This window comes from Rousettus aegyptiacus, unplaced genomic scaffold (assembly GCF_014176215.1).
Source record: "Rousettus aegyptiacus isolate mRouAeg1 unplaced genomic scaffold, mRouAeg1.p scaffold_m13_p_12, whole genome shotgun sequence".
Lineage (NCBI taxonomy): Eukaryota > Metazoa > Chordata > Mammalia > Chiroptera > Pteropodidae > Rousettus > Rousettus aegyptiacus.
In genome coordinates this window covers 29,133,928-29,147,082 of record NW_023416287.1, presented here as the reverse complement: position 1 = coordinate 29,147,082, position 13,155 = coordinate 29,133,928, and the positions used below count along the sequence as shown (strand labels likewise).

The 13,155-nt window shown below is 36.1% G+C and overlaps 1 long non-coding RNA gene across 1 annotated transcript; it reads left to right on the top strand.

Moving 5' to 3' along the window:
- The first annotated feature begins 11,437 nt into the window (after positions 1–11,437).
- LOC118610006 lies at positions 11,438–12,935 on the top strand. The gene is made up of 3 exons (XR_004953652.1): positions 11,438–11,609; positions 11,740–11,866; positions 12,625–12,935. It is a non-coding gene; the product is annotated as an uncharacterized LOC118610006 (long non-coding RNA).
- The last annotated feature ends 220 nt before the right edge of the window (positions 12,936–13,155 follow it).

The window sequence follows — 13,155 nt, the reverse complement described above, 5'->3', positions numbered from 1 at the left end:
AATGGTATATCATAATTTTCCACCTTAGCTTATTATTACCAAAGCCCTAATGTCCAAGTGAGGCTGGTAGGAGATTTGATAAAGAAAAATCAAGAAAAAATTATGTATGGTATTTCAGTGGAATATGGTGATGAGCATAGGCAAAAACGCCAAATTAAAGGAGGTAGATCAGTTATGACATATCCTACATCTTCTTTGATGTAATACATTTGCAGTATAACTTTAAATTTTTAAATATATTATAAACACAATTTTTTCTAAAAAAGGTTTTTAAGTTTTATTTTTCAAACAAGCACAAATAAATTACTTTGTATCAAGCATGAAGGAACCCAAATTACTGCTATCATCTTTGAATATCATCTATGGTTAAGCTTTCTGAAAGACAGAGCAGGTGGACTGCTAAGTTAGAACCCTACATCAGATAGACTCCCATCGAAATGTCATCATAGAGCTACAGTATCAAAAATATCAGGAGAAGAATTAATTAATTTTAAGCCTACTTTCAAAACTTAAGTGCTTTAGAAAATTTACTGTCTATAATTTTTAAATAATTCTTTCATGTAAACAGATAAAAAATATTTTTATAGCTAATTGAAATTTAAGTGTCTTCTAAGAGAAAATAATACTGTATTATATAACTTTTGGTTTCCTAGAGCACTTTCACTTATATTGTTTCATTTGTTCTTCAGAATTATGCTGTGGGTAATGAGAGAGAGAGAGAGAGAGAGAGAGAGAGAGAGAGAGAGAGAGAGAGAGAGAGAGAGAGAGAGAGAGAGGGCCTACTTTTAAGAAATGTTATTTCATTTCTTCTAATGTTTCCAAATCACTTTTTTCTCATGATGGATGATGAGCCTTTACACATGAGATATAACATAAGAAGAGAACACTGGGCCCAATGGTTCTCAAAACTTGACTGTACATTGAAATCCACTCTTCCAAGAATATGGTGTCTATGCTTTATCCCCAGAGATTGTGACTTATTGGTCTAGATGGGGCATAGGCTGGTTGTGGCATAGATTTTTTTTTTTTTTAGAGATCTTTAGGTAATTCTAATATGAACAAACTCAAGAGCCATCAACCTAGATCTTTGGATCTCATTTTCCTCACCTGTAAAGTGGATGTGTGGGTGGAGCTGAAAGTGCTTGAAGGTGTAGAATAATAATGACAGCATTTTCTGAGGTAGTTTCTGGGGAATGCTGGGCTTCTCTGATTCTTGTGAAAAAAAAAATGCCTCTGTGAAAAAATCGCCTTGGGAAACAATGTATAAACTACATTGGTTAAATGAATAGTAATTGTCTTAATGAATGAACTAATCAATCTATCAACCCAGAATCAAGAGTGCTGGTACAAGTTCTACTTTCACAACCCACTAGCTATGAGTCACCAGACATCACTTACCTCACCAGGGTTCAGTTTTCTCATCTGTAAATAAAATGGTTGACCAGATCTCCAGTGAGTTGTCTTACACTTCTAACATTCCATAACACCATGACCAGAAGATCTCTGAGAGTCCTTTTATTTTAGAATTTCATGAATCGAAGTGAACCAATGATCTTATCTAAGTCTCTCAAGACTACAGAATTGGAGGAGGGTGCTTAATTGGTCTAATTTTACAGTGAATCATCATTAGGCCCCCAAGGCAATGTAGCTGCAGACTGTGATTCTTCTCTCTAGTGGTTAAGACTCATTTTATTCTTAAAAGCTTTTTAAAATATTATCTTCCTTATTGTTGCAAATAAAGGCAGCTGAGCCCCAGACAGGCTGATTCATACTTACTATTTCTCAAGCTCATAACTACAGATGACAATCGACACAGGCCTTCCTTTGCCTTTAGCTTTCTTTCTGCCAGCAGGCTGTCTGGCCCTTGCCTGGGCCGTCTCTGGGCATTAATGAATGCTGCATTCACTCTGCTGGAAATCCGAAGTGACTAACGGGTAGACTATTTGGGCTTCCTGCAATTGCTTTCAGTGTCCTCTTATGCCATCTACCCCCTTTCCCTCGTTTAGCCTGGAAATAGGAATAGCACATAACATGTAGTGAGGCCAATAGGAATTTAGTGACAGGGAGGAGAGAAAGTACAAAAATCTGGTTGGCACTATATGCCGTCTATGTATTGATGAGTTACCAAGAGAACAGTTTAGATAAGTAGATAAGAAACTTATCTAATCAGGTCTTGTAAAGCATCAAAATACTTGTAAGTTAATAAGTTATTTTTTAGAATAAAGAATTGTCTTTGATGCTTTGGATCAGCAACTGGCAAATTGTGGCTCATTGACTAAATTCTGCTCACATCTTTATTTTTGTAAATAAAATTTTATTTGAACGCAGCCACAGTGATACAGCTGGTTTTGCTCTAAAGTGGCAGAATTGAGTGGTTGAAACAGAGATCACATGAACTGCAGAGCCTAAAGTATTTCTCTAACTGACCTCTGTTTTAAATTTATACATGTTGTTTGATATGAACATGTTTTTTCATTCACTCATTCCTTCCTTCCTTCAATCAATCGGTTTGTAGATATTTAATAATTGAACCAATGAAATAACTACTATACGGAATATAAAGAAGTATAAAATAATTTCCTGTCCTTTCAAAACATACCCGGACACCAATGGTCATCTTGTCACAATCATTTATGTACAAAATCTTTTAGAAGCTCACCCTGGCATACACTCATATACATGGCCTTCAGGAGAAAAAAAGCATGCCCACAACCTACTAAGTGTTCCATCTTCTTAAGTCAATCAGATAGAATATATATAAATTATAAACTCATGCAATCTAAAGTTAAAGGGGACGAGCATTCTAGTCTATTTTTTCTTGTGAATGTCACAAAACTAGAGTTGGTGGTAAATCTAAGTTTTATAATATGTAGGAATTCTGGACATTATGCTATTGTTATAATATATACACATATATGCACATATAAACAACCTATAATGCATAAATATTTGTGATATGTTTTTATGTTTCAACATGCTAGATTATTTTGCATTTTCTCTCTCAGGACAACTGTTGCCAGAATATGATTGCTCCTTTTGTAGTTTTGGCATGGACAAAACAAGTAAATACAAGAGCAGTTTTGTCTGAGATTTTCTCACTTGAAGGAGAGGAGAAGATTTTAATAAGGACTTAGTTTTGAAGTAGTATCAAAATATATCCTGATTCAACTAACTTAATCTTATGTACTTTTATCCTGCAGTTGTATGGTATATTAGAATCAGTGGTGGGATTGATTTTGATTTTGAAGTGAACATTTTTTTCCTAAGATGACAGCATATCTGACAACTAAATGTGTGAAAAACAGAAGCTAGAACAAATTCAGAATTAAATATGAATTGCTGACAGTTATAGACTGGTTTAAGCAATTTTGTTTTCTACAGGTCATTCCCAAAGAATATTTAAGTGTGTTCACAGAGCATGTAATTTCACTAACAACTAACAGTGTATGACTTCTTTGTCTCAGTGCAATAAACCAAATAATAATAATAATAATAATAATAATAATAATAGTAATAGTAATAATAATTCTATCTCTGGGATGCTGCTTCTCTACTATTGAGATCTAAAACTCTTAAGTTGGTGTCTCATTATTCACTTTCTGAGAACCAACTCTTTCACTTTTCTAAGTCATTCCATATTAGGATTTCATGAACTAGTAGATCAGATTACTGCTGCTATGGAAAACTGCTGGAAAGTGCAAACTAAAGTGCTAGAATTTTAATACCATATTTCAATAGAGTGCATGGCAGAGGAAGATTAATTAGATTTAAGATAGGAGAGTCCAATTTAATTTTGCCCCATTACTCCGCATGCCTAGAAATTATGCTTAGTGTGTGGGATTCTTCCCCGAGGGGCATTGCACCAGAGCCTCCTCCCACCCTGTCAAGCACTGGGGGATACACACAGTTCTCTCTTTGCTCAGCCTGTTCCATGCCCTCAGTGGTCTGTTTGTGCCAGAACTGCTCAGAAATCCAGTGGGAGTTCTTTTTTGATACAAAATTTGCAAGATGAGAAATGGGCCACTATGGGTAAGATACACTGGCATGAAAATTCTCACAGAGGTTTAGGCTCTAATTCTGTGTCAGGAGGGAAAAGCAGGGGAAAGGATATGGTTACATTTCAACCATTTGCAAGTAGATTCTTGTCTCCACAAATTAACTCATATTAACCAAATAAGGACTTCCAGGGCTGAATCAGGAAATGTTCCAGACAAGGCACTTGGCCAGGAATGCACCTTGCTCTTTTACCCCTCAGGAGTGTCACGTTTATTAGCCCTTGAAAAATAGCCCTCCTTTTACCTATTGGAATTCCTTTAAGCCCCAACTCCAACTCATTAGTCCCTCCCTAGTTCTTTTCAGTTTCAATCCTCTAAATTTTTAGAGCATATAGTGTGTTCCGCAGAACTTGGCAGTGAAACTCCACAACTTTCCACCTTGCCGCTCACAGACTTTGAAAGATAGAAACCAAACTGTGCTAGGGCCTAGACTTAACAATTCTGCCTACTGCCAACAGAGGGCGTGAGCAGTTGGAAAAGTGGTCTTAGGAACCAACCACTTCATATTTCCTGGGCAATCTTCTCAGAGAAGGACATGTCCTTAGACTGTCTCTCATTATAAAGCACAAGCTTTGGAGAACTAGAAGCAGTCTTCGATATCTTGATTGTATCATGATCTGTCATGTCAGTTCTTAGGTATCTTTTTTCTTTCCAGTGACCCTAAATCCTTACAGATAACTCTAGTGCCCAGTCTCACCCACAGGCCCAGTTCCTGAACTATTCTGGAGAACCTTGGAAACACCATGTTTACTTGAATCTAAGATGTCATAAATTTTAAGACAGACCATCAGTTTAGTTATAATGAAAAAGAACAGTACATTAAGTGTGCTCCTTGATTACAAAATGCATTGCAATTTCAAAAACATTGTGGTTTAAAAAACAATGGTCAATATAGAAATAGTAAATAAAGTACACCAGAAGGATTGGCCCCAAATCCTATGGAACTTGGAATTGAGTTGCACTGATCATGGATGGATTTCTGCTCACTTTCTCTCTGAACACTGGCCTGATTTACTGGGCTGTTGTGCCTTGTCATCTTATCCTAATCTGATCTTGCCTTTTTTCTCTAACAGCCCTGTATTTTCCTCTCATACAATCAAGGGAACTTATGTACAAGGCTAAAGCTCCCCCAAATAACTACCTGTTTCCTAAGGGTATTCAAACCCCAATTCATCAATACCAAGGTTGGTCTCTGCTCTAGGAACTTGAGGTTTTCACAATTGTCTGTATCAATGGTTCTTAACTCTGAGCTGCACATGAGAGTGTTTGAAAGAACTTATGAAAAATATAACTGCCTAACTCCATTCCCCAGATTATGCTATTTTTTCTAGATTGAAGCCCATGACTCATGTTGATTTTCTTTTTTAAGTATGTCAGACAATTCTACATACAACATGGTGCCTTTCTTTGAATGATATTTGTGTATAAGGCACAATGGATATAAAACTTACATCTTTGGAGATGACCTCAGCAAACTGATGCAAGGATATAAAAAAAAAAAAAACACGGCAATGGATAAATATCAAATGAGTCAAAGAATATTCCTCTTGTCTTCAAAATATTCCAATTCTGTAGGCAAAAAATACCATATCTGTAATTTCAAGATTTTGTATCTAATTCTTTGATAGAAGATTGACAGATTCAAATCTCTTCTTCTATATCTTTAGACAGAAATTTTAGTACATGTCAGAATTTTGTTAAAGTTATTGAGCTGTACTAGTTCATATTCACTGAGTAATTGCCACATGTCAAGGACTTTTCATATATCTGGATTTAAGGAATATTAATCAAGCACTTATAAAGTATTACAGAATGTGTTTAATATTAACATAGTTATACCAGCTATTCTTTGATTCATACTTATATAATATGCATTTTTTCATCCTTTTACTTTCATCTTTTGTATATTTAGACCAAGGAGCACATAGGATATACACTGTACAACTTTAGGGGACACTGTCTTCATAAACTCTGATGTGAATGCACCTTCTCCAGGAATTATGCTATGCACCAGATTTCATTGGCATTTTTCTTAATCCAAACTAATATTCTTACTTTTAACTCTTCAATTTACATTAAATAATTGCTAATATACTTATGTTTAAAATATACCATCTTGTATTTTATTTTTTCCTACCTGTTCTGCTTCATTTCCTTCTATGTTCATACATTTTTATTTTTTATTTTAAATTTTTCTTATGTTAATTTGGTAATGATATTCTAGAAATGAAAATATGACTATCCATCAAAGTGTAAAATTAATCAATACTTCTAAAACCTCCTAGAAAATAAGGTCCTTAAAACTTTAAAACGTCTTTGATCCTGTTCCAAGTTGATCAGCTAATGTTATTTTGTACGTATTTTAATTCTATTTTAATCTCTAATACTTTATTGTTATGTCTGATTATTGTTATTTTGTGTATTTTGTCAGATTTACTCACATGTTCGCTATGTTCTCTGCTCTTCATTCCTTGTGCACTTTGGATCTTCTCTCTTGGTTTGGGTTGCTTCTGCCTCAAGATCATTCTTTAGTATTTCCTTTAGTGTGAGCTTGCTGGTGGCAAATGTTCTGTTTTGTTTAAAAACAATTTTAATTTCTTCATGTAGAAGGTATGTTTACCAGGTATAGATTTTCATTTTAATAGTTCCCTTCTTTAGCACATTAAAGACATTATTACATTGTTATTGTCTTTCGTTGTTATTGTGAAGTCAGCTGTCAGCTTGTTCTTTAAATATAATCTTTTTTTCTATTGTATGTTTTCAAAATTTTTTTCTTTTTTTATTTTTATTTTTTATTTTTTTGAGGTTCTGAAATTTTAGGCTTAAATGCCTTTTTATGCACCTTGCTAGAGACTTTTCAAATCTCTAAATTTGACTTTCATCAGCTCCAAAAAATCCTGTAATTATCTTTTAGATTATATCTAATTTGCATTTAAACTCACACTTTAAACTTTTATTTATTATGTTTTTTTAATTCTATAAAGTTACTTTAAAAATATGCTGGATCATGTCTTAAAATTTTCTATTTCTTGAATATTTTCAAACTTGGCTTTTATTTCTTTAAACCTAGCAAACATAATTATAATTATTTTATAATCTGTATCTAATAACTTCAATATCTGACATTTTGGAATTATTTCTTTTTCTTTATTATTTTTATTTTAATTTTCTGTTGGTTCTTGCTCTCAATTCCTTGTTTCTCTGGGTTCTTAGAAATCTCTGACTTTGTGTTTCTTATTTTACTTAGAACCTATTTTTGCAAAAGTATTTGAGGCCTATGATAATGGTATCTTTCCCTAGTAAGGATTTTCATGTCTTCTTCCATCTGCTTATTGTTTTTATCAAGTTTCATAATACTTCAACTAATTTAGCTGCAAGAGCCACCTTATTTTTGCTTTACCTTTTTCTGATGCTACACTCCTTGGATTCCCAACTAAAACTGATGATTCCACAGTCTAAGAAGGCTCTGAGTTTGATTTCTGTTTTCTCTTTTCTTACAAGGTTAAAATTGTCAAAACCAAAGTTTATAATTGTCAGTTTTGGCAATTACATTCAGGACAAATATCAAACTTTGTTTCTTGCCTGTCTCCTAGTTTGCATTTTTCCCTATAATTTTGACCTGGTGAATTTTTAATATTTTATTGATTCTTTGAAATTTTATAAAATTTAAAAATATTTTATTCATAATTGTATTGTTTTCAGCAAAAGGATGGATATAAAAAACCTAACCTGCTATTATAATAAATAGAAGTACTACTATTAAGCTCTTTATAAATTAACAGTAGTAATCCTTTGTCTTTTTTGCCATAAATATTTTTCCAGGTAGCTTTTTATCCATTTTTTCTTTTATAATTGTTCAGAAGTGGAATAGATTGCTTCATGAGTGAATTAACTATGAGGCACATAACAGTCACTGACTGATAAGCTCTCAGAGAGATTATAAAAGCGATTTCTATAATAAACAACAGATTGAACTAAATAACATCTGAAGTATTGTCTAAATTAAATTTAGGTGAGGGTTCTTTTTTTTTCCTTAAAAGTTATTTTCATTAATTGTGTTTTCTTGTATACATTCTGAAAAAGAATCCACCTATTACTCCTCTGTTGATTCAATATCTCTATTTGATTGTATTTATTTTCTATTTTGTCTTATTTAAGTATTTGTCTTATTTAAATAACCCAGACCAAAGTTAGAAAGTGGTAGAACCTGAGGTTTTGTCTCAAAATTATCCTACTCCAGAAAATTTAGTTGTAAGTACAGCACTATATGAAATTGTCAAAAGTGGTTAACAATTTACAAATATTTTCAAGATAATTAAAAAATAAACAGTGAAAAGACAGTGAACAATTAACAGTTGGAGAGAGTCAGCTCTCTTTGCCAATAGGATGAGAATAAGTTCATCCTTGCAGTTAATATTCTAGTGTGTGTGTGTGTGTGTGTGTGTGTGTGTGTGTGTGCGCGCGCGCGCGCGTCTGCATCTCTGTGTGTACGTGATGGTGACGTTTTATCTCTTTTCTTTTAACAATTTTTCTTTGGAAAATTATATATCCTCATTCCCTCATCCTCCCCATGCTGTGAAAATAGCCAAGCAGGAAGACCAGATGCCCCTCCCTGGCTGCTGCAGCCCAATTTCCTCTCCCTTCCTGTCTTGCATATGACGTTTTTTAGTGCAGTTCCAGCACTTCAGCATGTTCTAACCTTGACAGCACTGACGTCAAGAATTGAGACAGTATGCTGTGCCAGGCCCAAGAAGGCTGGCTTTGGCTACCAGCACTTCCTCTAGAAGCTGGCCTCTTTCTGGCTTAGGCATTCTTTCCCATTCCTGGCTTCATTCCTCCTTGCCAGCCAGCTTCCCCGCTGCTCTCACACCATGTGAACCTTTATTAAACTTCTGATGGACTTGTCATCAGAATGGTCATTATCCATATCAAGTAGTTTGCTACTCTAGGAAAGTTAAGGCACAGGAGCCTTGCCCCTTTCCACAAACACTGGCAGGTGCCCAAAAGATAAGCACCTAATAGATTTAAGATAGCTCAAGAAAAAGCGGACTACCAATTTCTGAGTTTGGGTATAGGATAGGAAGACTTAATGGGAAGGAAAAAGGTATTGCTCAAATTCCAGTAGTATGCATTGTTTTTAACCATATTGCATATTCATTTCATTCTCCTTCTTTCATCTTTATGAAAAACTCAAAAAGATTATAAAGTGGCTGTGGGGAGAGCAATATTATTTATTATTGTTAGTTCTGCTTTTCTTTCTCCTACAAAGCTTAATGCAATACCAACCGCACAATCTCATAAAACAATAGAAGTCAGACCTGGTAGTAATTTCCTTAGAGTGAATCTAATTCAACCTTCCCCTTGATAAATAAGAAAAATCTAGCCCAGAGAAAATAAACAACTTCGCCAAGGTCACATGATTTCCTATGACAAAATGGATGTGAGAATCTAGCTCTCCAGACTATAGGCCCAACAGGTGTTTGTTATAGGTCTGAAAGTTGAAAGATTAAGCTCGTGAAGTGTTGCAGGCCCTGAAGTGCTGTCTCCATATCTTGGTGGCCATGGATGAATGCACATTATTGGGTAAGCCATGGTGGGTTTTTTTGAAGTCTCCATATCCAGACCCTGAAGTGGATAACTGCAAAAGTGATGCCTTTGTGTCCCTCTTCCCACTTCGGTATGGTCTAGGAAAATTAAATTCCCTCAATATTGTTCAAATGTTTCCTGCTCAGGGAAGTCTTGCCTCAATATCCTTATGAAGCAGCGATGCTCCTTTCCTACCCAGCCCTTTCTCCCTTAACACTCAATAATTGGCTTATATGGCTTAGTTTTTCTCCATAGCACCATATACCACCTGATATGTCACAGATTTGTTTATTTTTGGTTTTTGTTTTTGTTTTCCTCTTGAATATCAGAGAAAAAAACCCAAATGGAGAAGACACTAGTGAAGAACTGAGAAAATTTCCCTACTAATACTAAGGTTGTTGATTTAAAATAGAAAAACAAAACAAAGAGTGCTGATGAGAAGTGGGAAAAAGAACAAATGAAGATAAAGCAAAAGGGGGGAATAAAAAATCAGGTAAGGTAAAAGAAGCCATCACACTGGCTCGCTAACAATGCTATGAATGCGGGACCAAAGAACAGATACCTGGAAACAGAACAATAAACATTCTACTTAATAGCAGAAAGCAATTGCATCAGCTATTTATTCTTGTAATCATGCTGCATAACAAAACATCCCAAACTCAACTTCAAAACAATGATACTTCTTAAGGCTGAGTTCAGATAGATGCCTTCACATTTCTAGAGGTCAGTTAGATGTTGGCTGATTTAGGATGGCGTCTGCTAGGGCAACTTGGATGACATGGTTCTGTCTCTCATGTCTCGACCTCCAGCAAGCTATTCAAGGCATGTTGTCATGGCTGTGACAGAGGAACATTAAGCAAGTAGAAACACACAAGATAACTCAGGGTTTAGACAGAACCAGCACAGTATAACCTCCACTATTTTCCCAGGCAAGTCACAGGGAATAGGAAATAGACCTCTCCTCTTGATGGGAGAGAATTCGGACAGCATGGATAGAGGAAGGAGTAAAAAATTGGGTTATACTTACAATCTACCACAGTAACCATGGAAGTCTTGTGGTAAAGAGTGACAGACTCTCCAAGTCTATACAGTGCCTCTCTTGGAAGATTAGACTGCTCCCATGAGACCTGGATTTTTGGAAACTCTGTTTCCACATGCTTATATGCGCTTGTCTGTGTATCATTATATATATAGTAACTTGGTCTATTTTGGCACCATCACAGGAGGTACATGTGGGTGAAGAGCACTCCATCATCTCTCTGCCTCAGTGTTCAAAACTCTGCCAGAGTCTAAAAGCATTTGCTTTCTACTTGGCTTCCTCCTCCAACTAAAAGAAGTCTATCAATTCATTAAAGAGACTGTGACTGTGCTGGCCCAGAATTCCAGATGTGCTCTCAAAATTTTGGAGGCATTTCCAATCATTCTCCCTCCCAAATGAAGTAGCTGGCACCAGAGCACATCCATCTAGCCACCAGCACCCCATAGTAGCCCTCAGTTTGGCACAGAGCTCATCATTATTTAGAGAGAGGAAAAACCTCCTGTGGGTACCTCCGTCTGCTCTCTGAAAGTGTATTATTCTAGGTGCAAAATAAAATCTAAAAAAAACCCAAAGGCTTGCTCATCCCCTATGAGTCTAGAGGGGAATTCCAATCACACAGAGAACACCCTGTCCCTTCCTCCTACCTCTTCCATTCAACACAGGAGAAGGAACTAGCCTTGGGGAGGAAATTGTTTTCCTGTTCCACTGTCTGTAAGCATATTTTCCAGATCGGTCCTGACTTTTCAATCTCAAAAAGCCTCCACGGTACAAATGAGGCCCTGTGTTGGACCAGACTCACAATGTACTTCCTACTTCTCACAGGTACAACGTATATCGGCGTGAAGGGAAATGGCAAATGCACAGGGCAGTAGAGAGAACATACACACTGTTGGCTGATAAGCAGAGCTTTGCTCATGGCAGCTTGGGGGGTGAGTGGTTATTTTCCATGGGCTGTTATCAACAGGAAATCTAACTGCAGTTAATGCAGCGGGAGATTTTGGCTAGTCTCTTGAAATAAACTTTTGAGAGCCCTTAAGATAACTGTCGCTCACTTTCCAGACGCATTAATCATTGACAAGCTGAAGCTATCCAGTTAGGCGGAAATGAAGAGGGGGCCGTCAAATGTCAAACAAATCACACTCTTGAGCTGGCACCAAACTCAAGAAACTTCAGTGAGAGACAAAATGTAAGCTAATGTGCCAAATTAAATCCTAGCACTGTGATTGCGTGTATGTGTCAGAGGGAGGGGAGTAAAGGGCGGGAGGGGGATTGAGGTCTAAAGAAATAACATGGATCTGAGATCAAAAACTTGAAACTTTAACTCTTAATTCTCTCCCCCTTAGTCCTATCTCCAATAAGAATATATTACCCTAACTGGGGGAAATAGAGAGAAAAGGTGGAGGAAATCCAAAAAGAGGCACAACTATAGAGTCTCGTGTTTATGACTTTCTTAGAGACCAAGGTAGTAGATCTTGAAAGAATTGAATTTTTCCCCATTAAATTTTATGAAGCCTGACTTGGCTTTAGTATTTCTTAAATGCCAGCCAGTTTCAAGCCAGGATTTTCCAAGTGGATCTAATTGCCTACTTTATCAAAGCACTATCAAGTAAATGGCGTTCCACCTCCTCTGGGCCTGCCTAAGGTTGACACCAGGGACTTGTCAGGCAATGGATCACAGAGCCAGAGTAGGAGCTCCTTTCACCGCATTCCTGTATGAGGGTGACAGTAAATTATGACATCTGCCAGGATGATCAGAACACGGCTGTGCTACCGGATACACCTAAGCTACACAACCAGGAAGGCTTTTAGGATGTGATTGGAGATGTGTCTGAGAGCTCTTAAAGGGACAAAAAGCCTTTTTCCCTAGCAACAGTGGAGCAGAGATGAACCTGGACATTTACTTTTCTCTTTGATGACGTATAATGATCTATCTTTATGTTTCAGTGAATAATGTTACCTGACAATTATAGAAGTGCTCCGGAGTTTAAACTGTGTTTATATCCATCCTCTCAAGACCTTCAAAGCCACTCAAAGGAACACTCATCATTACGACTATAATCTAGGGTAAAGAAACCGAGATGGAGCCAGGTCAGGCGATTTGGCATGGTTCAAAAATAAAGTGATAGAAAGTGCTTCAGCTGGACCCCAAACCCCTCAAAACATGTATTTTCACTTAACAGACATTTTCTCTACTTTTTTCCTTTTCGAAAGTGTTTCTATTAATTGTAACTTTGAGATTGTGGGTTAAATTTTTGTACATGTATTTCTTTTAGTCTAAATCTTTACAGAACTGACAGAAACTCAATACCAAAAGACAAAATAAAGCACTGAAACCAAGAGGGAAAAATAATCCTCTATTACTAATCAAAGTAGAGTTTTTTAAAGGAAAAAAAGGAAGAAAGAAAGGAAGAAAGAAAGAAAGAAAGAAAGAAAGAAAGAAGAAAAGAGAAAAAAGAAAGAAATGAAAAGAAATGA